General features: G+C 42.8%; 1 protein-coding gene across 2 annotated transcripts in view; it reads left to right on the top strand.

The window, feature by feature from the left end:
- The first annotated feature begins 663 nt into the window (after positions 1-663).
- Positions 664-24,002, top strand: part of LOC141476666 (E3 ubiquitin-protein ligase NEDD4-like) — a 104,213-nt gene continuing 80,874 nt past the window's right edge. Inside the window, exon 1 of one of the 2 annotated variants that reach the window (XM_074165464.1) lies at positions 664-731. The gene's annotated coding sequence lies outside the window, so the exon portion shown is untranslated. The remainder of the gene's footprint in view (positions 732-24,002) is intronic. The other variant, XM_074165465.1, reaches the window with a different exon arrangement.

Genomic DNA, 24,002 nt, shown 5'->3' with positions numbered 1-24,002 from the left:
TTAACACAGTGGAGTGATAAACTGAGCGTCGGGTTGATGCCCTAGTGATAGGCAGCCTCGGGAATTGCCGTGTGTCACTGGAAGTTGTTTTTGAGCTCTGTATATACCCAGGTGGTGAGACAGGTTTAGAAAATGTAATTTTAAGGATTTATTTTTAATCTTGCACCCTTTTTTTAAACTGCAGACATTTCTCTGATCAAGAAGCATTAGCATTATTGGACAGAAATGTTGTATTTTCCCTTGTGTTTGAAGAGACAGCTTTAGAGTTGAAGCAGAATGAATTTGGGGGGAGTATGGATCCTTGAGGATTTGAAACGGCCCTGCTCAGCAAATTGTCATCTCCTTTTATTACTATTATTGTTAAATTACTATTACCATTACATTATTGCTATTATCTACCATTATTGTGCTTTTACGTAACTCTTTAGCAGCTCTGACTGGAGTTGGATGCTTTTCACGTTTGGATTCAGGATATTCTTCAGCAGATAAAGCGTATGCCTCCTTCCAAGAGATTTTTCTTTTCAAAATCCCACCCAGGAGAGACTCCCGCTCTCTAAAGGCTGGGAGTTCACCCACAGCTTAACCTCTTGCCAACAGCTGATCTTCAAAATGAATTGCAGAATGAACATTAAACCCGTTTTCTTTTTCTGTTAACAGGAGGAGTCTCGTATCCTCAGGGTAAAGGTGGTTTCTGGCATTGATCTGGCGAAAAAAGACATCTTCGGAGCCAGGTGGGTGTTCTGCATTGACCGTTGTGTGGCTTTAAACAGAACAAACTTCGCAGAGCAGAGATGCTGTATAATTGGTTGTTCATTAACGTGACGAGAGGTCCTGTTACTCAGTTACAGCCAGTGCAAGTTAGGGGCAGTGCTGGCGAGAGCCCCCAACTCGGTAGCCAGGCTCTGAATTGCCATGGTCTCAGACAGATCCAGGTGCCACTGTTGCAGTTCCTAAGGGTGGCACCTTGGAATCTAGAATACCTCAAGTTGGAGGGAACCCATAAGGATCAGCGTGAGAAAGGCAATGAAAGCATTTTCTCCTGTCCGGCCTGTGCCAGGAGAAGGCAGCAGTACGTGCTGGTGTGGAAGAGGTGTTCTGAGAGGACTGTGCTGGCTCAGTGCTCTCCTGTTAGGCCAGGGCAAGCCCGGGTTTTCATCCCGCTTGAGCCTCAAAACACTGTGAGTTTCAAACTGGGGACCTGAGAAGGAAAAGAGAAGGTTTTGGAGGGAATAACACGGTTCTTCCTATGGTTGCTTCCCTGTTCGTCTGTGTATCAAGAGATGGGGCAAACAGAGCATGGTTTGCACTGGTCTTTGGCCAAAATAACAATTGTCAAACGAGAAAACTGGTTCTAAATGGTCTAATGGAAAGATACAGATACAGTCACTTTGTGTGTTCTCAAGTCTTTTGTTTTGAAAGAGTTAGTCACAGCTGTAGGAATAGCTTTTCTCCAAGTCTGGGCTTGCTGTGCAATGACTTAAAGAATCAAATCCCCTAGTTACTGGGGAGAAGCTGGTTCTGAAGCCACAACGAACCGGAAATCATTACATTTTTTCCCAAAGATTAATTCAGGTTTGACATTCTTGTTACCTCAAGCCTAAGTGTGAGGAAATCCTTTACTGTAAATGCTCTAATCTACTTAGAAATTTTTTTATCAGTTTGAAATTAGTGGTATCCAATTTAGCTTTTATTGAAATGACTAATTTCTTAATGTATAAATGAGCCTCCTTGTGGATTTTCCTGTATTTCATTAAAGATGCTTACAAACTGTTCATTAGCTTGCATATCTAGCTTGAAACTACCTGAAAGCAGCAATTCAAAGTTTAATCAACTAATGTGTTTCTTGTGAAATTTGCAACAAACGTTCCTTCGGTAGCTGTGTGCGGAATATGGTAAGACAAAGCTGCTTTTCTTTCCCCAAAATTTGCTGTTTTGAAGAACAGCTTTTGATGCTGCCCGTCAGCAGCAAAAGCAGCAGCTCGTTTGTAGATGTAGTGGGACACCTAACGCTTGCTGAAGAGCTCCAGTACTGTTACTGGTGTCACTGGGCCGCACCGGAGGGGTCCTACCGCTTGCTTGAGATGCTGCAGTACCAAAATAAAAGAGAGCAGGGGCAAATTCTAGAGAAGAGCTGGGGCAAAGGCACATAGAAAACAAGATTCCTATTGTAAATACTAATCCTAGAATTGCCATGTTTATCTGCTAACTTGGCTTTTTCTAGATCTTGTTTAATTTGGCCTTTTCACACAATTACAGATTTCTTTGATTACTTGATATATTTAATTGGCTGGATTTTGTTTCTGCGGTGTTTCCAGAGCTTTAACTTTTACCACTTCTTTGGAAAAAAGCAAAACTAGTGGTTGGAATATTGAATCTGCTCATTTAAGAGGAACTTTATATAACTCTTGAAGTGCGCGGCAACTTTACAGAAGTAATCCGAGAGAAGTGAGAATCTTTTTAGTGTTCATTTGATGTGTTAAAGGATACACCGGAAGCTTTACAGCTGAATCCCCGCATTGGAGTATCTCCTTCGGCCATACTTCTCATAGAACTTTTGTTAATATTTAAGATGTGTTCAAAAGAACGCCTAAAATTTGCTTCGGAATTGATTAATCGTAAAAATAGTTTTAACTTCATGCATTTTGAAAGATAAAAGGTAAGTGACATTTGAACTGAGGCCTATTGATGTGGCCCTTAAATATTTAAGTAAATTGGTCTGGAGTCAGTAGGATTTCCATGAAACCAGAGAGTTCAAGCATATCCCCAACTTAGGCTTTTAACTTTTACTAAAGAGCTGTTTAAAACAAAGTTGAGACTCACAGCATCATATATTATAAACTTAGTGAAATGCTTGAATTGCTGTGTTGGCAAGCTTTCAGAAAGTTTTCTTTTTTGGCTAAAGTTCCAATTTAATTTTTCCGTTTGTTTTGGGGGGCCTTGCCAACCTTGCTGAGGGACTAACATTTCGTGCTGCCTGAACCTCCAGAGTGAGTTCAGTTCCTACAGGTAGTGTCAGTCTGACAAAGCTGTCGAGTGTCAGTCTGACATAGCGTTGGGGAATGGCTGCCCGTGAGCAGCTCTGCTGAGGATCAGCACGGAGTAGGTGACTAAATTCTCATTTGGGACGATGGAGGAGGAACATCTAATGTTTGACCTAAGCAAGAGGATAAGGAAAATTAATCCTTGTCCTTTAAAAAGGCCGGGGCTGCACTGGGTGTTTGCCGCCGCCATAGCAAAAAGAAAAGAAGTCGTCAGCACCCAAAACCACAACAGCACGGCCTGAGGATTTTCATACACTTGGAGTATCCTGCACACCATGAAACATGAGGATTTCTGCACGTCGTTCCAAACCGGCACTTCTGGATTATGATCAAATACGTTTTGGGGGGTGTGTGTCTCTTTTCAGAAATTAAATTGAGTGTTGAGGACAAATTCCTGGTCTCTGTAATGTCCTTTTTGGGAGAAAGAAGGTCAAGTGACTGCTAAATATTTTAGATAGTTACACGCTTTAGAATGAGTTAATCTAAAATCATTTGGAAGCAGGTTAGAATTGCAGAGGTAGGGCCCCGGCAGCTGCCGAGCCTCTGGGTGGTGGAGTCACTGCGGGCTCAGTGCTGGGCTGCACAGCAAGTGACCGTGTAACGGTGAAAGATTAACTACGAGGCACACACTGTGTTTTGCTCCGCAGTGGGTTTTCCCTACCGCTTGTAATCAATTTTACCATTATACAGCACTGCCTGTAGGCTTGCCGAGTCTGAAAGCCGTTTCTTGCCTGGTTAGACCCAGGGAAGGTCTCTTGCCAGCGTAGAGCATGAGAAACCAGCATTTTCCTTCTGAAGACTGCAACTATAAAGAAAACTCAGCACTTCTGATTTTGCTTTTTTGAAGTTCCTTTTGGCCTCTGAAATCGTTTCAATAGTAACTAATGATATATGAGTTCAGAAATGCATAGAATTATGATTACAGGACACAAAGTATACTAGAATATAGAATGAAATACAAGCTCTGAGCAACTGAGGAGATGGTTAAACAGGATGAGGTCCATCTGCGTGGTTTCAGCTGAGGTGGACGTCAGGGGCTGGTGGGTTTGGGTGTAGGTGGGGTTTATAACCTGTTTGACGTTCTGCCCTGTACAGTCACACGCCTTTGATAGGTACTGATGGCTGATAGGTACTGCAGGCTGGAGCTTTGGGAATTTAGTGCTAGCTTTGCATGCGGAACTCTGAAAGGCACGTTACAGTCTCGTTGCTGCCTAGTGCATTGGCACCATCTGACATAAACTATACTAGAATATATACAGTATTATTTTACATTTATTTCCTTTTCATTGCCTCTCAACTTTTTGAATGTAATGTCTTAATGAATTCAGCTAGTATTTGTGTTCTCGTATGTAATTAGGTAATGCAAATTATAATGTAATTAATCTTAGTTGGGCAACATACTGGAAAAAAGTTATTATTTATTACTGTTTTGCTTTTACTCACATATTTGGAATGATGCTGTGAGTATCACGGTAGCTGAGGCTGCTCAGTGCAAGTCACTCCACGTGAATGCAGTCACTGCCTAGAGAACCTTGGAATATAAAATGGCATTTCCCCTCCTGAATCTCTTTACGTATTACTGAAATCAAAATAGAAGGACTTCTCTAGTGACTTTGCTGAGCAGGCTCTGCCTCAGTGGACAAGTTTGTGTCTTTCCCCAAAGGTACGTCCTGCGTGGGCTTGGGGTTTTGATTGGTTTTGTTTTTCCACTTTTAAAAAATATAAATAAGCAAAATCCAGCACTTGTGAAGGTAGCGGAGGGATGGCCATTGGGGTATTTGGCACAGTGGGGACACACTTCTTAGGAATATAGTTTCTGCATATACACACCAATGCACTCACAAGTAGAAAAGGTGAATGCGTATGTATAAATGAGAAGAAAATGTCTTCTGGTTATTATTGGTTGTGTGAAATAAGACCCTATGGTGGGGATATTCTTATTTAAACTTATGGTTTTGGAAAGAACGAAGGGATTGTGTCTAAGTAAACAGGTATATCTGATGGAATTTCTTCATTGCTGCTTTTGCCTTCTAAATCATGAAGTAAGTGGAAATTGTGGCTGTCAGGAAGTTGAAAAAGGTAAAGTGCTTTCCAGTTAAAATTGCGGGTGTTTCTCGTTAGGGGGAAGCTACACCCCAACTGAGACGATCGCTTACGGGGGTTGCCTCTGGGGTTATTGCTTTTACCTGCTCTCTTCTGAAAACCCGGCAGCCACGACACGGGCAGCTTTTCCGATCTGCTCTCCTGGGCCCGGGATGGGTGGCTCAGTGGGAGAGCTGGGGTGCTGGGTCACGCAGGCTCCTGGTGGCATCTGAAATCACCCTGTGGGCCCCTGTGGAGAGCAAGGCTCTTCCAAATGGGGCTGGATTCCCTAATTCCTGTGTATTCTGTCACTGGACATCGGCAATGGGAGGAGAGCACACGTGACTGTGAATATGCCTTGCGGATGACAAAGACAGCAGATGTTTATCTTCTAGCTATTCCTTTAAGTCCACTATCACTGTTTCTACACCAATTCGAGTTAGGGCATACCCTGTTTGAGCTAACAGAAAAATTCTGGTGACAGCTGTACCCCTGGAACTATGCCCCCTAGCGAGTGCGCTGCCTTGGGACTGGGCTTTAGAAACAGCCTGTTCTCCTCCTACTGCTAGCTCCTTTGTCCAGCGCAGACACGTTAATTGAAGTGAGTGTCACTCAGAAATTCACCAAACATTTTTCTGTTTCCTTTAAAATTATTTACTGCATGTAAAAATAGACAAAACTCAAACTCTTAATGGATTTTTTTTGTGTGGTGGGCCTAACGAAATGGATTTTGACATCAGCCATCAGTCAAAAATCATAGCCGGTAAAGTGTTACATTAGCTAGATTCATAGAAGCCATTCTTGGGGAAATGTGTCAGTGGTGCAAAGTGGCACATACGCCAGTGTGAAGTCTGCCATTATCCTGGCTCGGGAAGCTGCTGGAGGTGGAGCAAAACGAGAGTTCTGCATCCCAAACCTCTCAAAGGACCGAATTCAACAAAGCCACTTGCCCAGATGGCAGTTGCTCAAGTAGGAGAGAGTTCACACTGTGGCTCTTTTTCCTTTTTCTAGTTGGGGAAAAAAAAAAAACAGTCTAGAAAACCACTTTTCTGCTGGTTTTAAGGCTTTGAGAAATGGAATATTCAAAGCAATACAAATGTTCCACTTTCTGAGATTTGAGCAATGCCATTGAAGAGAGCCTTTGCTCTTACCAGAGTGATCTGCTTGCTCCCACCCCTGCTTTGTGCCAGCCGTAGCTATGGAATTTTCTCATTTGCCATCACTTGCTGGGTTTCGAGGGACCGTTGGGCAATCCGAGTTGAAATTCACTAGAAAATCTTGATGTGTTACGGTACTTCAACAAAAATCAGGACCAAATAAGACTTTTTGTTCTTGCAGACTGGAATGAGTGCTCTAGTAGGCACTGGGATGAAACCATGATGAGTTCCTATCACTGCTGTCTTTACTGTTCTTTAGATGATGAATGATTCAATGCATGGCAGTTAATTACAGTACTGCATCGGAGGGGGGACGTTTGCTGGCAATATATTCTAAGTGACAACTCGCAATGAAAAAATGAAGGTTTTTCTAGTATAGTAGAAATGAATATATTATTTACAGAGTTAGGGGGAAGGGAAAGAAACCAATTGGGAGCTTCATTAAGTCTAAACCTGGCTGTACTTCAGAAGGCAAAGGAGTAAAAGAAAAAAACACGGTTCAGAAGCTGACAGTAAGATGGTGAGGATGTCCCGGAGAAAGCAGGCTCCCCGTGGAGCACCGTGACTGAGCCGTCAGCTCCGGGTCGCTCTGGGGAGCTGGCACCAGAGGGCACCAGAGAATTTCCTCAGCGAGGTACCACAAGCTGGTACTTTGATGGATTTTGTGGAAATTAGTCTTTCATGTTTTTCACCAAAATCAGCAGGGTTTTATCCATTTATACATACTATGTTCTTCAGGAGGCACTGGGTATGTATTTCAGTAGCCGTAAATGGAGAAATACTGCTTAGCGGAGTATGTGGTCTTGCTAATGGGTAAGAGGACTTAGTAATAATTCCTGAGCTTTATAATGTTACAGTGAAAAATAATTTTAATCAGGTAATTGCTCACTAGAAAGGTTTCTGTGTATGGATGCAAAAATTTAAAATATTTCTTGTTATTTGAAAAAGGAATTGTCTGTATTCGGCCCCTCATTTTTCCCACCAGCCTGCTGTCTGCTGGGACCCACTGTTCACCTCAGTCTGATCTTCATAAAAGATAAAGAGGCACGTGAACAAAATCTTCTAAGGAGAACCTTTTGCTTTTAAGTATTTGAGGCAGAATGTGTGTCTTTCTTCCTCTTCTACTAATCACTTTAAATCATTAAGCAGAATGGATTGAAATGTTCCGCAGCTTCTACTTTTTATATATTTTAATTTTTCCTCCTAAACTTAGTAATGTTTCGTATCTTAGAGTTGAAAGATTGTCCATGTCTGACAGTTTCCCAGGATGCATGGTATATTTATTTCTACTTCATTAGAACTAATCAACAGCCCCAGCATTATTGTATTGTTTCTCCTCTGACAAATGAATATACATCTTGCTGCTCTGCTCAGCAGTGTGAGCCTGTAACTGCGTTTTCATCTTGCAGTTGTGGAACGCATACAGCAGCTGTAGGCGGTATTTTACTCCAGAAGTACAGCTGCTTACCTATGGTTGCAAGGGCGATGCTAGAACAGCTGTCTGTAGACTTGGAGAAGCTTTCTTCTGTGGAGCTTTTCCTTTGTGTGTGAAGTACTTCTTTCTGCCCGAAAATTTCAGGCCTGGGGTTGTGCATATGCATTTAAGGATGTCCAGCGCTTTAGATTTCAAATGGCTCTTACTCTATTTTCAATCTCTATTTAATGAGAATTAGTAACACTGCTCGTAGGTACTTTTGGGCAGCGGGATGGTTGGGGATTCCCTCCTTCGGTGCTGCTCTCCTTGACCCTGCCAACTGACCTTTCTGGGCCTTTGCTCTGAAGCATGAGCGACCAGCTGAGGGCTCTCTGACTCTCTGTTTCCCACCCTGTCCTTCTCCCAGGTAGTCTTCCCTCCACTCCTCTGAGCTGGGGAGGAGGCCCTGAGAATCGGAGAGCTCGATGAAGTTCCATAGGAGGGCAGTGAGCAGGCCACGAGACAAGGGTCATGGCTACGAAGTGGTATTGCTGCCAAATAACGTATTTTTTTGCGTACAGAGCTATGGATTCAGTAAGTTTGGATCTCTGGTGGATGTCCAGCCTTCAGCTCAAACCATTTGATCTCTCCCTGGGACTTGAGCCCTACGCTGCCTCGCGTCTCTGCTCACAGCAGCATCGAGCCTGTTTCGTGCCAGCATCGCTTGTGGCTGCGTCTCCAGGCTGTGAAGTTTGCAGATCTCTTCAGTATAAATCCATGAGTTGGAGCCCTCCTTGCCTCTGGCCATCACGCATCTCCATTACTTCCACGGCCTGTGTTTCTTGCTTGGGCTGGTGCACATGGGGTCGTTTGTGGCAGAGGGACACATTTCTCTAACTGGCTGCGTTGACCCTGTCACACTACTCTCTTTGAAGCTTCTGCTCTCAGCGGCTGAGGTTGTTTGCTGCTGCCAGCGATTGCTTTGGGAGGTCTGGCGCTCTCAGTAATCCATTAATTTTTTAAAAAAGATTTTGTTTCCTGTACTTTAGCTGTGTGGGTCATCACAGAACCCTGTTTTGGTGGTGAAGCTTGGGAATGCCTCGCTAATAGCCAAAGGGGCCAGTGCTGAGATGTGTCATAGAATCACAGAACACCAGGTTGGAAGGGATCTCAAGGATGGTGTGGCCCAACCTTTCTTGGCAGTATCCCATCACGCTGCCTGGTGCTGTTTGTTGTTTCTTTGTATTCACCCATCTGTTTCTGTTGGATCTCGTCTCATGCTTGGGTTGTCCCCTCTTAGGGTCATGGACCATCTTTCTGTTCTGTATTTGTCCAGTACAAGGAGGTTTTGCACATTTAAAGACACCACAGTGATTATTATTTTTTTGCTTTTACAGAATTTACAATTGAATCAATAGTTTATGTAAGTGAAAAACAAACAGTTTTGAGGTTTGAGTGTCTTCTTGGGTGACAACAAGGTGTGGTAGCTTCTCACGGATTATCAGAGACAGAGGGGAGCGCCGGGAGCCTCGGGCTAGCTGCGGGAGCAGTGAGAGAGCCTAGGCGGTGGTTTGAGCCATGCTGGTCCTGCCAGCACTGAGCGCTGGCCTGGATGTCCCCAGGAGGGGACAGCAAACCCCAGTGGTGGGGAAGGTGGTGTGAGGGCCCTTGTCCCGCCCCAGGCAGTGCTCTGTTCCTGCAGCTTTACCTTTTGTCCCAGCTGCTTACTTGCCCCTCTTAGAGTTGTCCAAATCTTCACCTACCTGGTAAAAATAAATGCATAAATAAAATCATAATTTGTGGTTAAGAATGTGCTCCAAGTTTTATGGAAGTTAAGACTGGTGAAATAGGGAATACAGATGCTGCAAACAGTGCTTTTTGCCCTGAGAGAACTCGGAAAAACATTTTGCATGTCTTGGTAGCACAACAGTTAGTTTTTTATTGATGTAAGATGTGAGGAGATTCTGACACTACACAACCACGTCGAACTAAGGCAGTTCCTAGAAGCCCTTCTGCTAAAACCTCGCCCTTGCCACAGCTGTTGGCTGTTGCTGTTTGGAGTTGCCGTTGGGTTGGAGCAGCCAGGTGTGCCTGTATGGTCAGCACCAGTGATAACGAACTGAAAACAGTAATTTCTGATGAGCAACACATGTTGTTTGTTGCCATGTTGCCAATGTTGGTGCCATTGAACAGGGATTATTGTCACTTAGCTGACTTGAGTAGCGGCTGCTGCAGTCCTGGCCCCTGCTTGCTGTGCCCCAATGGCGTGGATCTGCGTGCTCACAGGAGGGTGAGTAGGACTCCACGTTGGTCCGGGGAGGTGGTTTGGCTGGAAATGAGCACATGATGAAAGCCACTTGGTAACTCGTGGATGTGCGCATCACCTGGCTGCAACAGGAAGGACAGGAGGACCAGGACTGCCAGACGTCGGAGACCTTCTCCATCTGCTGCGGGAGAAAAGATGAGCTGATCCCGTTTCATGGGACTCGGTGTTTCTGGATGCGTTTCCCTCAAATGGTCAGTTCAGGACAGTCTGCGATGTCCCCACATGTGTGGGTGCTGTTCTGTCTCGAAGCACCCTGCCCACGGCGAGGGGATGAGTGCTGGGACAGGGGAGCAGGACTGGGGCAGTGGTGGGGCTGGGAGCTGCTGGGGTGGAGAGCTGTAGAGCCACTGCAGCGTAGGCAAATGTGGAGAGAAGAAAGTGGAGAGGAATGCAGACACTTCCAAAAATAACCGCTTTAGCACTTTTTCCCCTGACTTCTCTGTGAGGAACTGGAGCAGGTATAACTTGGTGGTTGGTTTTTGTTCAATGTTTTTGTCGTTATTTTTCCAATTTTGCTGCCGGCCAATATAGTTTCTGTTGCTGTCACTGATTCTGATGTGCATTAAAAACCAGCGTATTCTACATGCATTTGTCATTGTCAGTGAGCTAAAGAACTGAGTTGTTTCCCTCCTCGCTTCCCTTGCTGGAAATCCTGATACAGGTTTAGTATTCACAGAGGGTGGATTTCAGTCAGGATGAGTTTATCTACGAAGTTTCATGTATCCCAGTCACTCTTTGCAGGATATAAACGCATCTCAGCTTACCCTAACTTGTGAGCTCCATTTTTTAAGTAATTTTAAAAATAATACCTCAGGGAGCTTAAATATAGTGGCGTGCAGTTGTTTCATGCCTGCCAGTGCTGTCTGAGAGAAGGAAAAGCATCTACTTGGCTATCTCTGTGTTTTAGGAGGTAATAAATTGTGGATTAGCCTTCTAAATGGAATTTTTTGATGCAGATTTAACCAGGGTGCTGTAAGTACTCGTTTCTGTCTGAAGACTCCAGGGCTGCAGCTGTGGTGTTGGGGAGCACGAGCAACCCTTATCTTGCCCCCGTTGCGGGGAGGGCTGCGTGCCAGCCTGCAGGAGGGCAGGGATGCTGGAGCTGAGCATGGCTGCCCTCCTCTGCAGAGACAGCTCCTGCTGAGGAACAGGTCACTGCTCTTCACTAGGGACATCACTCATCCTCACTCTGCCCTTCATAGAATCATAGAATGGTTCAGGTTGGAAGGGACCTTAAAGATCATCGAGTTCCAACCCCCCTGCCAGACTTTGCTGTCTTCCCTGGTGCCTTCTTGGTCAGGAGGAGTGTTTTGATACGATGGAGAGCGTGGTGGTGAATCTCACCAAAACCTCATTGTAATAATGAGTAACAGCACAGAGGAGTAAGGCTGGACTCCCCCTCTCAGCGGTTCCTGATTGCTGTTCTTGAAGCTGTTCTCTCCGGTAATTCATGTCTGCAGCCTCCCTTTGCTGTGTTTGAAAGCAGCTGCCTTCTCCTTTGCAGATGGAGCTGCAGAGCTTTGACAGGCAACCACTAACCCCTGTACACGCACGCTTTCCTTACAGCCATTTTAATAAACACATTCTTAAGACAAATAACCATCTTTATAACTAAGAACTTAATCTTAGGCGATGACTCATGGCAGATTTCCTATCATCTCTAAAATAAGGAAAGATTTTCTTGGCTTGATTTTTTTCCTCCTGTTCTGGCATGCAAAATGTTGCGGTTCAGTGTGTTTCTGTTAGTGAAGGCGGCTGGAGGGCAGCTGGGACAGGAGCGGGCACAGGAGCCGCTGGATGGAGACATCTGATGGCAGCTATACCTTTCCTCAACGTCCTAAAGCATGGTCCTGATGGCGCCTCTAATGGCACGAGTTCGCTTCACCCTGTACATTTCGTGTTCTATGGGTGCGATTGCAATAGGGGTGAATACCTAGTACTTACAATCCTGTTGTGAGATGGAGGGGAAAGGGATTTTCACGTCTATGGCCTTGTAAGTGCTCTTTGGGAGGTGACCCTGAAGGGCCAGCCCCAGTCTCCTGTAGCTGCCCCTTCTGGGCAGGATGGTGGTGGGAAGGGAGACGTGGCTCCCCCCTGCAGCTCTCCCTCAGAAAACCCGGGCCTCTGCCCGCTCCCCCCCTGCAATCTGCCGCCTTTTTGGGTGGCAAATGGGGGAGAAGACCATTTTTGGTTGAGTTTAGCTGGCTGAGGCAGCCCTCGATGTTGTCTGACCAGGGTCGGAGCTGATGCAAACTATAGTTCCTATCTGTATGGCCCGGAGTACAGAAACGGCTTGGCGTCTGCCTGCAAAAATGACACTAATGTGTCATGAAATGCTGTGGAATACTAAGTACTCTTCAGAAACTGGCTTTGAAGCGTGTGGGCAGGTTGGGTGCCGGTGTGTGGGTGCTGGGGGAGCCCCGTGGGGGGAGCCGGGGCCGGTTCCGGCCGGTTTGCAGCCGCCCTCAGGCCGGGCCCCGCCGAGGCACCCTGCAACAGCCTGTCTGAGAAAGGGCAAAAACACTGGGCAGGACTGAGGGGAAAAGTGAGAGAAACAGCCCCGCAAACAGCAAGGTCAGAGAAGCAGCACAGAAAAGTACCGTGTGAGGTTTGTTTGGGTTTTTTTTTTTCTTCCCAGTGTCTTGGATAGCTGATTGTAAAACGCGGACAAACGCCAGCCCTCGGTTTCCACAGGTGTGAGGTGGGAGGTGGGCAGGAGTAGTGCTTGTGAAATAATCCCTGGAAATTGGAGCCTGAGAAAAGTCTATGAGGAAATTAGTAATTCAGTCTTCAGAACAAGGCTAAACACCGAATAAAATAAAGGGGGACGAATAAAAAACGGTGGGCAGAGGTTGCGTGCAGAGGTGCCGAAGCTGGAGCTGTGGGAGGCAGAGGCCTGTCAGACCCTCCCTGTGCGGGTTCACATGGAGGTGCTGCTGGGCTGGGTTATATTTCTTGTCACCGGCAGGGTGTTCAGTGTTCTACTCTCAGCTCTTTAGTAGGAATTCATTTTTAATTAAGTGGGCTTCCGTTGGCACCCACAAATGTTGGGTTTTGGGAACTTTTGGCAACTTGTGGTTACTGTCCACTCTAGGTGTAGAAGGTAAATTTAATTAAACTGCAATCTCAGAAACTATCCTGTAGATAGCAAATGCATGCTGTCGTGATGCTGTACCAGGAGATTAAAATGAAAAATAAAGAAATCTGTCTTCAGATGGGGGTAAAGTTCTGTTCAGAAGTATACATCTGCTGCATTTCTGGGAGAAAGCCTTTCGGAAGGAGCTGCTCAGACAGAAGTTCAGACTTTCCTCATACAGTCCGGTGAAGAGTAACATAGCGTTTCTTAGGAGTAATAAATGACATTTTGTTTCTAAGCAATAAGCCCATGATATGCATCTCTTTTTCTGGTGGGTGGAGACTGTTAGGTGGTTGGGTTGCCACATCCTTCAGTAGCACTAGCTGAAGACTGGCTTTGGCTTGCCACGGGTAGCGGCTAAGGGAGCACACTGGCCCTGGAGATCACAACCTCTTCAGTGTTCAGGTAGGACAGAAAATAACGAAATCGTATATTTCAAGGAGAAGCAATGGAGTCGAGCACTTATATATCAGGCAGGGCGGGGAAAGGCTGATTGAATAAAGTTGGTGTTGTGTTACAGTTTTGGCCTTCTACCTGCTAATGGCTTTAAAGGTTTGTGGCCTTTAATAGCGCTCGGGCTGTTTGTACGTTTGTGTGCAGATGTGATGGTGGCCGGCACCAGCAAAGGGTGTGGGCGCCTGGCATTGCCCAACCTGTAGGATGGCGGTCACCGCCGCTCACTGGAAACAATAGAGCCCAGTTGCCTTCTGTTAGGTGTTTGCATAACTTGCATTTTCATTCAGTCATTGACACAGTAATCACTGGGGAATTTAATTCACTAAACCCAGCCCCTGTTGCCAAGTTCCCAGGTCTCTTAACGGTAGTGATTTTGTACAGAACTTACTATCTTCTGTACTTGGGATAAATAGCATGAAACTTTTCCTTCTACTGCTTTCCTTGAAATTTAAGCATGATAGAAATGTCATTTATTTTGTGAATTTTTAGTTTATGTATCCATTTATGTCCTCTGTGGCTGTTGAAAGTTGAGATTTAAAAGATGTTATGTAAATAATTAATTCTTCATTCTTTGCTGTATTCTTCTGTCATTTGTCCTAGTATTCAGCATGCTACACTTTTCTTTCCTAGTGTGTGTTGCAGAATAAGGATCATTGAATATATTTAGATAAAAGATAGCAAGGTCTTATTTTGTACTGAAAACCTCATACTTAGCAGACTGTCTTGAGTTAAATTTCCTTGTAAATCTGAATTCAGGATTTTTTAATCTGAGGTTGTTGGAAGTCTGGCCTTCACAGTGACTTCTACCGGCTAATTCAACCTGTGTTAGTAAGAAAATAATGTGCTTCTCATAAGTTTGAGTTTTACCTCAGTAACTAAAGATTAACATCAGACTTCAGGCAGGAGTTTTTTAATGTATCCCGAGTTTTTGATGAACTTAGCTGGCTGCTCTTGTTGTGAACGTGACCAACTTGGTGCCTTTTGAACCTGGCTAATTCCCTAACCACAGTGAATACCACTGACTAATTACGTTTCACTGAATTTCACTGTTTCCTTTGTTTATGTTTCCTTTGCTTTCTGCCTTTTACTTTCGTCAGATACCATTCTGCTCCTGTGTCAGGACTCGTGTGTCTGCCGGCAGCAGCTGGGGAATGCAGAGGGCTCCTGTGGCTGATGGATGGGCTAGCAGCCTCAGTGGAAAGCCAGGCTTTCTGAGGGTGAGATGGCAGTTTACACCTGCTAAATCAGTAGTCAAAGTCTTGCTCATACTGCTCTTCCCTCTGCTGAGCAGAAAACCTGGCAAAAGTAGCTATCAATCATCCTCAGTTTGGTCCTGTGCGATTGCTCACCTTGTCCTGCCTGACACAAAGGAGGTGGCAGCAGTGGGGCTCTTTGGGGCAGTAGGGCGAGACCCCAGCAGTTCTGTCCAAGAGCCTTGGCGAGACTTGCGCATCATGTGGCAGGGACAAATCCCATTGTCCTCTGCCTCAGCTGCTCGTTCCACCAACTCTTCCACCCACCAGCGCTTAAGAGGCTTTGCAGTGAACTGGGTGAAGGACCTGGTCTGGGTTTAGGACACCCTGGACTGAAGGAAAGCGTAACCCGAGTTTGACTCAAGTTCATTTCCCCATCGGTTTCATCTCTGGTGTGTGAGGTACGTGTTTGGTGACAGGAGAGGGGATAGCAGAGGACCCGGAGCAAGTGGTGGGGTGAGCCAGCTTCCAGCAGCAGTGCTCAATTAGGTCATTTAAAATGTCGCTGAGATTGTGGCCTCTCTCATCCCTTTGTGTTAAGCTGGATAAGCCTGTTCCTGAACGCACCCAGTGAATGTGGTATTCATTGGTACGGGTGCTGCCTCGAGCTCCCCTGTGGAACTTTTCCAAAAGTCAGGTGTCACGGGATTTTATTCTTTTTTTTTTTTTTTTTTTTTTTCCCTGCTGGATTTTAGAACTTGTTAAGATATTTTGGGAGTGTGAACCAGCGTAGGAAGAATTCAGATCTAGGGCTGATGTATGCAGATTTTCTTTTAGAGCATTCATTTACCTTTGCCTTACAATTACAAAAATGGCCTCAAGGAAAATTAAAAAATCCATATGTTTACACTTAAAGTCTCTTACAAAATCAAAAAGATAGTACCTTTTTTTTTTTTGAGACATGCTTAGAAAACTGAGCTTTTCTTTGTGCTCTAGGAGTATTTCAATACAGGAAAAATGCAAAAGGAATCTGGTCTTCTTACTCTAATAGAAGACAGCATTTTAAAGGAACAACCTAGGAAGGTGGAGACACTGTAGGTGGAGTTTGATATATAATTTTTAACTCCCTCTTTCACCCACAGGCACTTCTTTGCAGCTGTCTGTGATGTGAGTCATTATCTCTAGTAGCTCTTTGAATAAAGCCTTGCTAAATTGCTTGTAGAGCCAGATGAGGTGTGAGCCTTTCCTTGGAAAATAAAAAAATAGAAGGAAAATGTGGGGCCTGTAAAACGGCTCTGGGATTTAGTATGGAGAAGTGAGATTTTAGCATGCTGAGACACAGAGGATTGCAAGTTTGGCTTTTCAGTGAAGGATAAGGTAAGAGTTTCTTTTCTTCTTGAAAGCAGATGTTCCTCTGTTCTAGTGCAGTTAGTCACTTCGTGCTTTGCTTTAGTCACAGTGCATGAGGCTTGTACGACAGTGAGAGCAGAATCATTTCTCTTTTAAAAAAACTCATGATTTTATGTGGTACAGACAGGAAGATACACCTCAGAAGGCTCATGTTAAAATAAAAACCTGTGAGTAAATGCAGACTATCTGCTCGGAGGCATTCCTTGCAGTTAATTTCGGTATATTTTCGTTGTGCTCTCCCTTCTTACAGTTGCAGGAATGGCAAAATTGACCAGGGAAAATGGTTGTTGCGATAAAAAATGATAGTGACTGTAAAAGATATTTTGCCTTGTAACATTGTTTTTACTACTTTTCATAAAACTTTGTTAGAACTATCCCATTATTATTCTAACCTTATTTAATGATGCGTATTTTGGGCATTGTTTCCACCATCTCTTTCATCTAAAAATCACCAAACAAAACTTTGATTGCTTATTGATCACTTTTTAAGCTCAACTAAGTGCATGAACACACAGAGTTTAAATGATTCTGTAAAACATTTTCAAGTTCAAGGAACTTCCTCTTGCCGAGTATAATCTGCTTCAGCCCTGATGTTAATTGCTGTTCATGGGGCTCCCCTAATTTTATAGAGACTTGTTGAGATGAACATTTTTGAAGGTGGTATATTTTCCTGATCTGAATTTGTAAATTACAGCATACTGGCTGTAAAAGTGCGTCTATAATAGTACATATAGACCACAGTCTGCAGATTAACCCTGGTGTCCTCTTGGAGTAAGTTGGTTGATAGGAAGTGCTGAGCTAATTTGGACACCTTTGCACATCCGTAACAGTAGCATAGCGGTACCTGTAGGTGCCTGTACCAGATGGTGTGCAGGGTTGTTAGCATTAAGAAGTTTTATATGGCAAGGGTTTTGAAATACCCAGTCCTTTCTCCAGAAAGCTGTTTCTCATCATGCCCCATGCCAGTTTAAAAGAGTGGGTCTGGAGAGACACACAGCAACCTTCAGTCCCATCCTGGCTTGGCTCCTCGCCTCCCAGCAGGTGCGTCTTACAGCTGGGAAGATGCTGCTTCTCGGGCACAGATCTCTGCAGGAACTGAAGCCTAGAGTTTGCTTTGTCTTCAGTAACTGGGAGGATTTTTTTGTGCATCTTAATGAATTGTGCTAGTGCTGGCATTTTCTAATCTTTAGAATATTTAGGTGAGAATAAATGTTACCCACTTTAAGACTGGGGTAATGTAAATATGTTATTAAAAAAATTAATCTGACAAGTGAGCTCTGACAGGTTTAGTTGCACTGGTGTTCCTTGCCCTGTACCTGTGCGTTTTACTTCTCTTGTGTTTGATCTGTCGTGCCTGGGAAGTGGCAGGCTGGTGTGCTGCTGCTGTTCCAGTTAGGTAGGGGGTAAGCCCGGTAACTTGTGCAGAGCTTCCTCACACTTCAGTGCAATAGTGTAAGACAGTAGCAATTTCAAGTGCATTCTCCTTATTCTTCTTCCTTCAGATTTCACAGAGGTTAAGTTAAAATACTGGAATTCTGTCTGTCTGTTCCGCTTCACTTTCGGTTAAGCGTGACTGGTGAAAGTCAGGGGTTCAGTGAAAAACTGCCCAATAGCCAAATAGAGCCCTCAAGACCATGGAAAGCAGTGAATTTGGGTGTCGTTTCAAGAAAAAGCCTTTTCTGCCTTCATGTTTGAGGGTGCTAGTATTTCTCTAGACAGAACTACATGAGCTGTTGAGGAGTTCCTTTCATGTATGTGGAACAGAGGCAGGAAAGGGAAAACACAAAGGGAACACACCTGCATTTCTTACAGAAGCAAAATTATCATCTCATCAAGACGTGATTCCTTTGAAATGATAAGGCTATTTTGAAACGTGAAGTTTGCCTTCGTGCAGCAAGGTTGGCATGCATGCACTTGCATAACAAGTGATACTAAATTTTATACTTGGGGAGGCGGTTTCAGCTTTTAAAATAAAAATAGAGCAGTGTAGGGCTTAGTAGTTTCGTTTTTCTTTCACATATGCCTGTACTCTCCACCCCCTTCTTTTGTGCCTTAAAATAAATAAATAATACATCAGGTCACTGGCAAAAGGTGTTTTGAGACTTGCTTTCAAAACTATTTCAAGAATATACAGCAAACACAATTCCAGACTCAAGTGAAGACATGTGAAACTATTAATGGGCCCCAGTTTCACAGGACTCTGAAATAACATGGTTTTTAAAGGATGCTGGTGTGTTTGGGTTTGTTTGTTGTTTTTTAAATTTTCAGATTTTTTAAGTCATCAGTGCTTTCTGTTGTCCTCCACGTGAAGAAGCACTGGAAGCTGGCCTTTTCAAGCTGAGGTTCAAATAAAAGATGATAATGATATCTACAATTGCTTGAGTTTAAGAAAATTCTGAGAGTTGGCGAAACCACGGCAAATGGATAATTTTGAATGTCTGAGGGATTTTAGAAGGTCAGGAAAAGGATTTCTTAAGATCTCAGATTAAAAAAAAAAAAAAAAAAAAAAATCAAACAGCTGTTGCTCTGCCAAACTCTCTTTTCAGTAACTTGTGATTATGATTAACATAACTTTTCTTATTAACATAATTTTCTTAGGATTCCAGTTTATTCTCCAAAGAACTGTTATCACCTTCAAAGTTGTTCTAATCTGAGCAGGCATTGACATCCTCTTTAGGTTTTGGGCAGATCATGTTGGGACAGATGAGATTATTGTTTTTAATCATTTTGGGATTTTGTAAAGAGGAATATTATAGATAGGTGTTCAAGAAATCAACGCCCGTTCATCCCCAGTCACTAGTGTGATAATGAAACGATGGGCTCATGGCTCTTCACAAAAACGTGCCTTTAAAACCCGGCTTAGTCCTTTGAATGCCTGGTAATACACACTGAATATATCTGCTGACGTCTGATATTAGAGGGTGATGACATTGTCAAGTATAAGAAATTTAAAGCATTAGAAACTGTAACCTTTCAGACTGTAAGTCTGTGAGTTCAGACTATCAGGCTGTGCCTGTCTCCTTCACTGCACCTGGAGGCTTCCTGCCTCCCGCCGCATTGTGGTGTTCCATTTTATTACGAATGTCCCTGAGGTTGGCTTTTTTGGTGTAATTTCTGCAGCACTATCTGTAAAAAGGAGCCCTCTAGCAGGTAAAAGAAACTTCTACTTACACGCCCCCTCAGTCGTCTTTATACAATAGCCGACATACCTTCATCACAACATACCTTCATGGCTAAAGAGGGTGTTATAACATTACTCTCTGTTCCACTACATGTTCGTTATGTCCTGTTAGAGTTGGGTTGTCTCTTTAGCGGACAGCCCCTTGATCCCGGTGGCCGTGCTTGTGTTGTGTGACTCTGTCAGTCTCTCATCTCTCTTTGCTGGTGTCCCCAGTGTTGAAATCCTCCCAGCTGAAAGTTGGCCAGTGTAAAACAGGGTACGGAGCTGGCTATGCGGAACTGCCATCTGTACTGTCCCCAGGCTCCAAGCTTGTGTTTCATTTTCTGTATCCACTTTCTGTTATTACAGTAATTCTACTGGAACACCTGTGTAAACTTTCACTTGGGTATTAACTACATTAGCAGCTTTCAACAGCTTTCTAGAAGTCTGATTTTTGTCAATTTGTTATGTTATGGGTTTCATTAAGCTTGCATTTTAACACTGATACTGGTATAAAAATTCATACAGATCAAGATTTCTACTTATAGTTTTCTACTTTATTATTTTGCTACATTTTTTCATGTAATATTTTACCCTCTTCCCAAGACAAAAGCAGTTCTTCTTCTCGAAGCTACCTCTACAGTGAGTTTTCCAAGCAAATTGCAAAACTGCTCAAACATAAAACTGTTCAAAAACTGTTCAAACATATGTCAATTATATGATGTCATCTCCATGAGCTGAAGGGCTTAATTCTGCTCATCCGGTGGCATGCTCTTAAACTCACCTGGCATTCAGATTTAAAACCTGATGCAAATCAGCAGTGATTCAAGTCAGAGACTGACGCTCACAAGGAAATGTGGGATGAGTTGCTTTATTTTCAACTTATTTTTAGAGCACAATGGAAGTATTCATACATCACTTGAAATTGTGGTTACCAGGAGTGCCGTATGGGTTTTTTTATAATGCTTTCTTCAAGAATGAATCTGTCTGCCTTATAAGTCAAGAAGACAATACTTCATTTTAATCCCTTGTCTCTCCTCCTTTTCATCCATCAATTTCGGAGTGAAAGTATCTGGCAAGTGCAACTTCAGGCTGATCTGAGTCTGCCTTCGGTGCTCACAAGTCCCCTCTGACCTAGTTGGTTTGTTGTTTTTTCTGAGTACTCTCAGCAGGTGTCTCATTTATCATTGTGTCTTCTGGGATCTGGATCATCAGGATTTCCTTTCTGTAACACTCCTACAAATACTGCCGTTGGACAGGAATCTGGTATTTCCTCTTGTCTTCCTCTATATTGCTTTCCAATTTGCTGGTAATTTTTCCAGTGATTTTTTTAACAGATCAGATTCTATATTTTGTTTTTCTGCAAATTGAGGAAAATTTTACTGATCTTCATGTTGTTGTCTATAAACCTTCCATGTCAGTAACAGTTTTACCTTGCAAAGATGCCATGTTCATCTACAATGCTTGCTTTTAGATAGGACTTCAGGGTGCAATTAGCCATTGCAAAGCTCTTCCAGTGCTTCTACTACTTTGATGTTTAGAGTCTGTTCTCTGGGATACCTTTTACATATGTTGTTTTGCTACTGTAGTTGTATTCTTAATGGTGGATCTGCTTCTTTCATTCTTTTCCCATTCTTTGATTTCTTCACCGGTTTGCTCAATGCTTGTACTATGTCTGCTCTCCAAGAAGTCTCAGCTAATCTCTCGTCCTTTACTTTGTAGCTTGTTTAGTTTTCCCAGTAAATGTATTGATCTCAGGATAGTCTGTTGTATCGCTTACAGAGCAGGTGATAGACGTGTATGGGGTGAGATTTGTAAAGCTGGGTGAGTCAGGATGAAAAAGCAGATTATGAATTACTCTTGATAGTCTTCTCTCATTTTCTGCAGCCCTTTTGGGAAGGTTAATGCTGGATGCTGTAAGACTGTCTTAATGTCCTTGCTCTGCTGACAGAGCTCTAATTCTGCAGTCGTCTCAGACGAGTGAGGCTTTTCTTTCTGTGGACATACAAAACTCCAAAGTTCATCTGGAGCTGCTGAATTAGTGGCACTTAAATGTTTTATTTAGTTGTTGCAATCTGACCCTGCTTCTAAGTAACAAGTTTCTTTAAAGCTTTACTGTGTGTTTTAGTCATAGACTTTCAAACACAAGAAGTTTAATATTAGTCAGATATATTCTAGTCACTAAGAGTTTATGTAAGTGCAATGTAAAGAATTGTCTAATTATATTTATGACTGTTGGAAATTCTGTCTTGTTACTTGAGAAATTTGTTGAAGAATGATCACAATGTTGCAGGGTTGGCTTGCTGAAACATGCAGTGCGGAGGAGCCAAATGCAATCAAAAGTCTTTGGGAACTGGGGAGTGGCACCAAAACTGGAAGAAGTGGTAGGGAGAGGTTAATGTGCTGGATTAAGGAATGAATTGCAGTGTGATTACTCGGACTATTCAATGATACTTTTTTTGTCTGATATTAATGTTTACAAAAACTTAGACAATTCCTTGACCACACTTACACTTATAAATATTCATTTTTTAAAGTGTTTTAACTATCCTTTATAGAAAATAATATAAATTAATGAGCTGCATACAGTGTGATTTGAAACTTTACATTTGGAGCAAGAAAGCTGTTAATTTCAACTTCTGTTGAAATACACTGAGTCATCCCAGTTTTAAATGTTTAAATCAGCAGATCTTTAAAAAAAAAAAATATTTTGCTATATTTCAATTTAATTTAGACATTAACTTCAGTGAAGTGAGATGTGGTGGAACCCTGTCCCCAGTGGAATTGGCTGAAACCTGTAAGCTATAACAGTCTCGTTTTCACTAAGACTTTCCTTTGAATTGACTAATGTAAAAACACAGCTTTCTCCGAACAAAGATGTAGCTTAGGAGGATTGACTGAAATGATTCCTTGAGCATTTGGCCTCTGTAAAATCTCTTAAACTAAGAACTAGTGTGTGTGATGCTTGAAAATAAGTTTCGATCTGTGTTTTATCTGGACGCAGAAGATACCCAGATTCACGATTTTGGCCGTATGTCTGATTTTAGCCCTTGCCATGGCTCAATGTGATTACCACGATCCTGCATCCTAATGAAGAAAAATTAGATGATTTCCTGTAAACTTTCACTGAGTTAGAATTATGCAGTGAGAGAAGCAACCTAATAGACTTCAATGATGTATTTCCTATTTACAGCTAATTCCAAGTGGAGAAGAAGACTGTTACAAATTCAGTGTTCTGTTCTGTGGTATCTGATACTCATGTTCACCTATGTTCTGATGGCATGAACAGAAGTTGTGCATGTGGTAGTTATTCTTCAGATACCTAAATTCTTGTAGGAAACTTTGGCCTGGAAGCTACAATCTGTGAATGAGAAGCTGTCTCTGCCACTCACTAAATGAGTGTGGTGCTCTGATCCTCATCACATGAAGTTTCACAGCACTCTAGGACAGATCATGAGTTCCAAGTACAGAAAAAAATTACCAACTGTCAGATTTGTTTAGGCAGCTGCAGCTTCCAGGGTTGTGAATGAAATGCTGAATTTAGCAGTATGTAAAGCAGATAACATGACTTAACTTTTTCTATAAGCTGTCATCAAATCACATCAGTCACAGCTTCTGGATAAGTAACTGTAGTGGTAAATCTCAGGTCTTGATTCTTTTCCTCTTTATTTGTTTCCTTATGTTCTATTTAACAGTTTTCTTCTTTCTTTTTTTAATGCTCATTGCTATTCAAAAAGCTAAAAACAAAAAACCAAGCCGGCAGTGCATTTCATGTGCCTTAAAGATGTCCTTAACAAGTGCTGTTTTCTGTTTATTTGCAATGTTTGACTTGTTGACAGAGCAAGTCAGATGCTAGACTTTAGAAAACATTAAGATGACATTGTGGCTGTAGAAGAGCTTGCGCGTGACATCCACGAACATGCCTAAATGCCTCTGTGGGTTCAAATGTTAGCAGTTAATCTTAGTTTCTTAATGTTATGCAGTGTTGAGGATAAGACTTTCATTTCACAGCCCTATAAGATCCTTAATTTTGCCTCTTAATCCTCCTTCTTCCATACAAACTTCTTTCTTCTCGTTGGCTTGTGGCAGGAAGGCTCTGTTTGAGCCCTCGCCCACACTGCAAACTGCTGGCTTCAGTGAATATCTGGTTTCTGCTGCTTCTTGTAATAGACTATTTTGCCAGTAAATGGTAGGCAGCACAGTACATTAAGCACTTCAAAGTAGTATCAGCATTTCTTTTTAATCACAGTGGTGCTTTGTTTTATTCTAAATCTTGGTGCTTAATGCTGAATTTAATTGCAGTTCACAAGCAGATGCATTTATGTACATCTACTGATACAAGTAATCAATCCGACATGATGTGCACGCTCACGAGCAGCAGTTGTGTGCAGGCAAGTGGTTCTTGGCCAAAGCATTGGGACAAAGCTGCAAGTTAAATTGTCTTTAATGCTATGGTCAGTATTTAATTGAGCTCATTCAAACACATATTTTAAATGTTTCAGTAGCTTACTACAGTTACTAGGTTTCACTGAAAACACTTTCACTAGAAGTGGTTAGAGCTGTTATTATCCCATTAAATGACATATAGATATATATATATATACTGAAATTATATTTGGCTGTAAAA

This window comes from Numenius arquata, chromosome W, assembly GCF_964106895.1.
Source record: "Numenius arquata chromosome W, bNumArq3.hap1.1, whole genome shotgun sequence".
NCBI classification, from domain to species: Eukaryota; Metazoa; Chordata; class Aves; order Charadriiformes; family Scolopacidae; genus Numenius; species Numenius arquata.
This window is presented reverse-complemented; position numbering and strand designations above follow the sequence as displayed.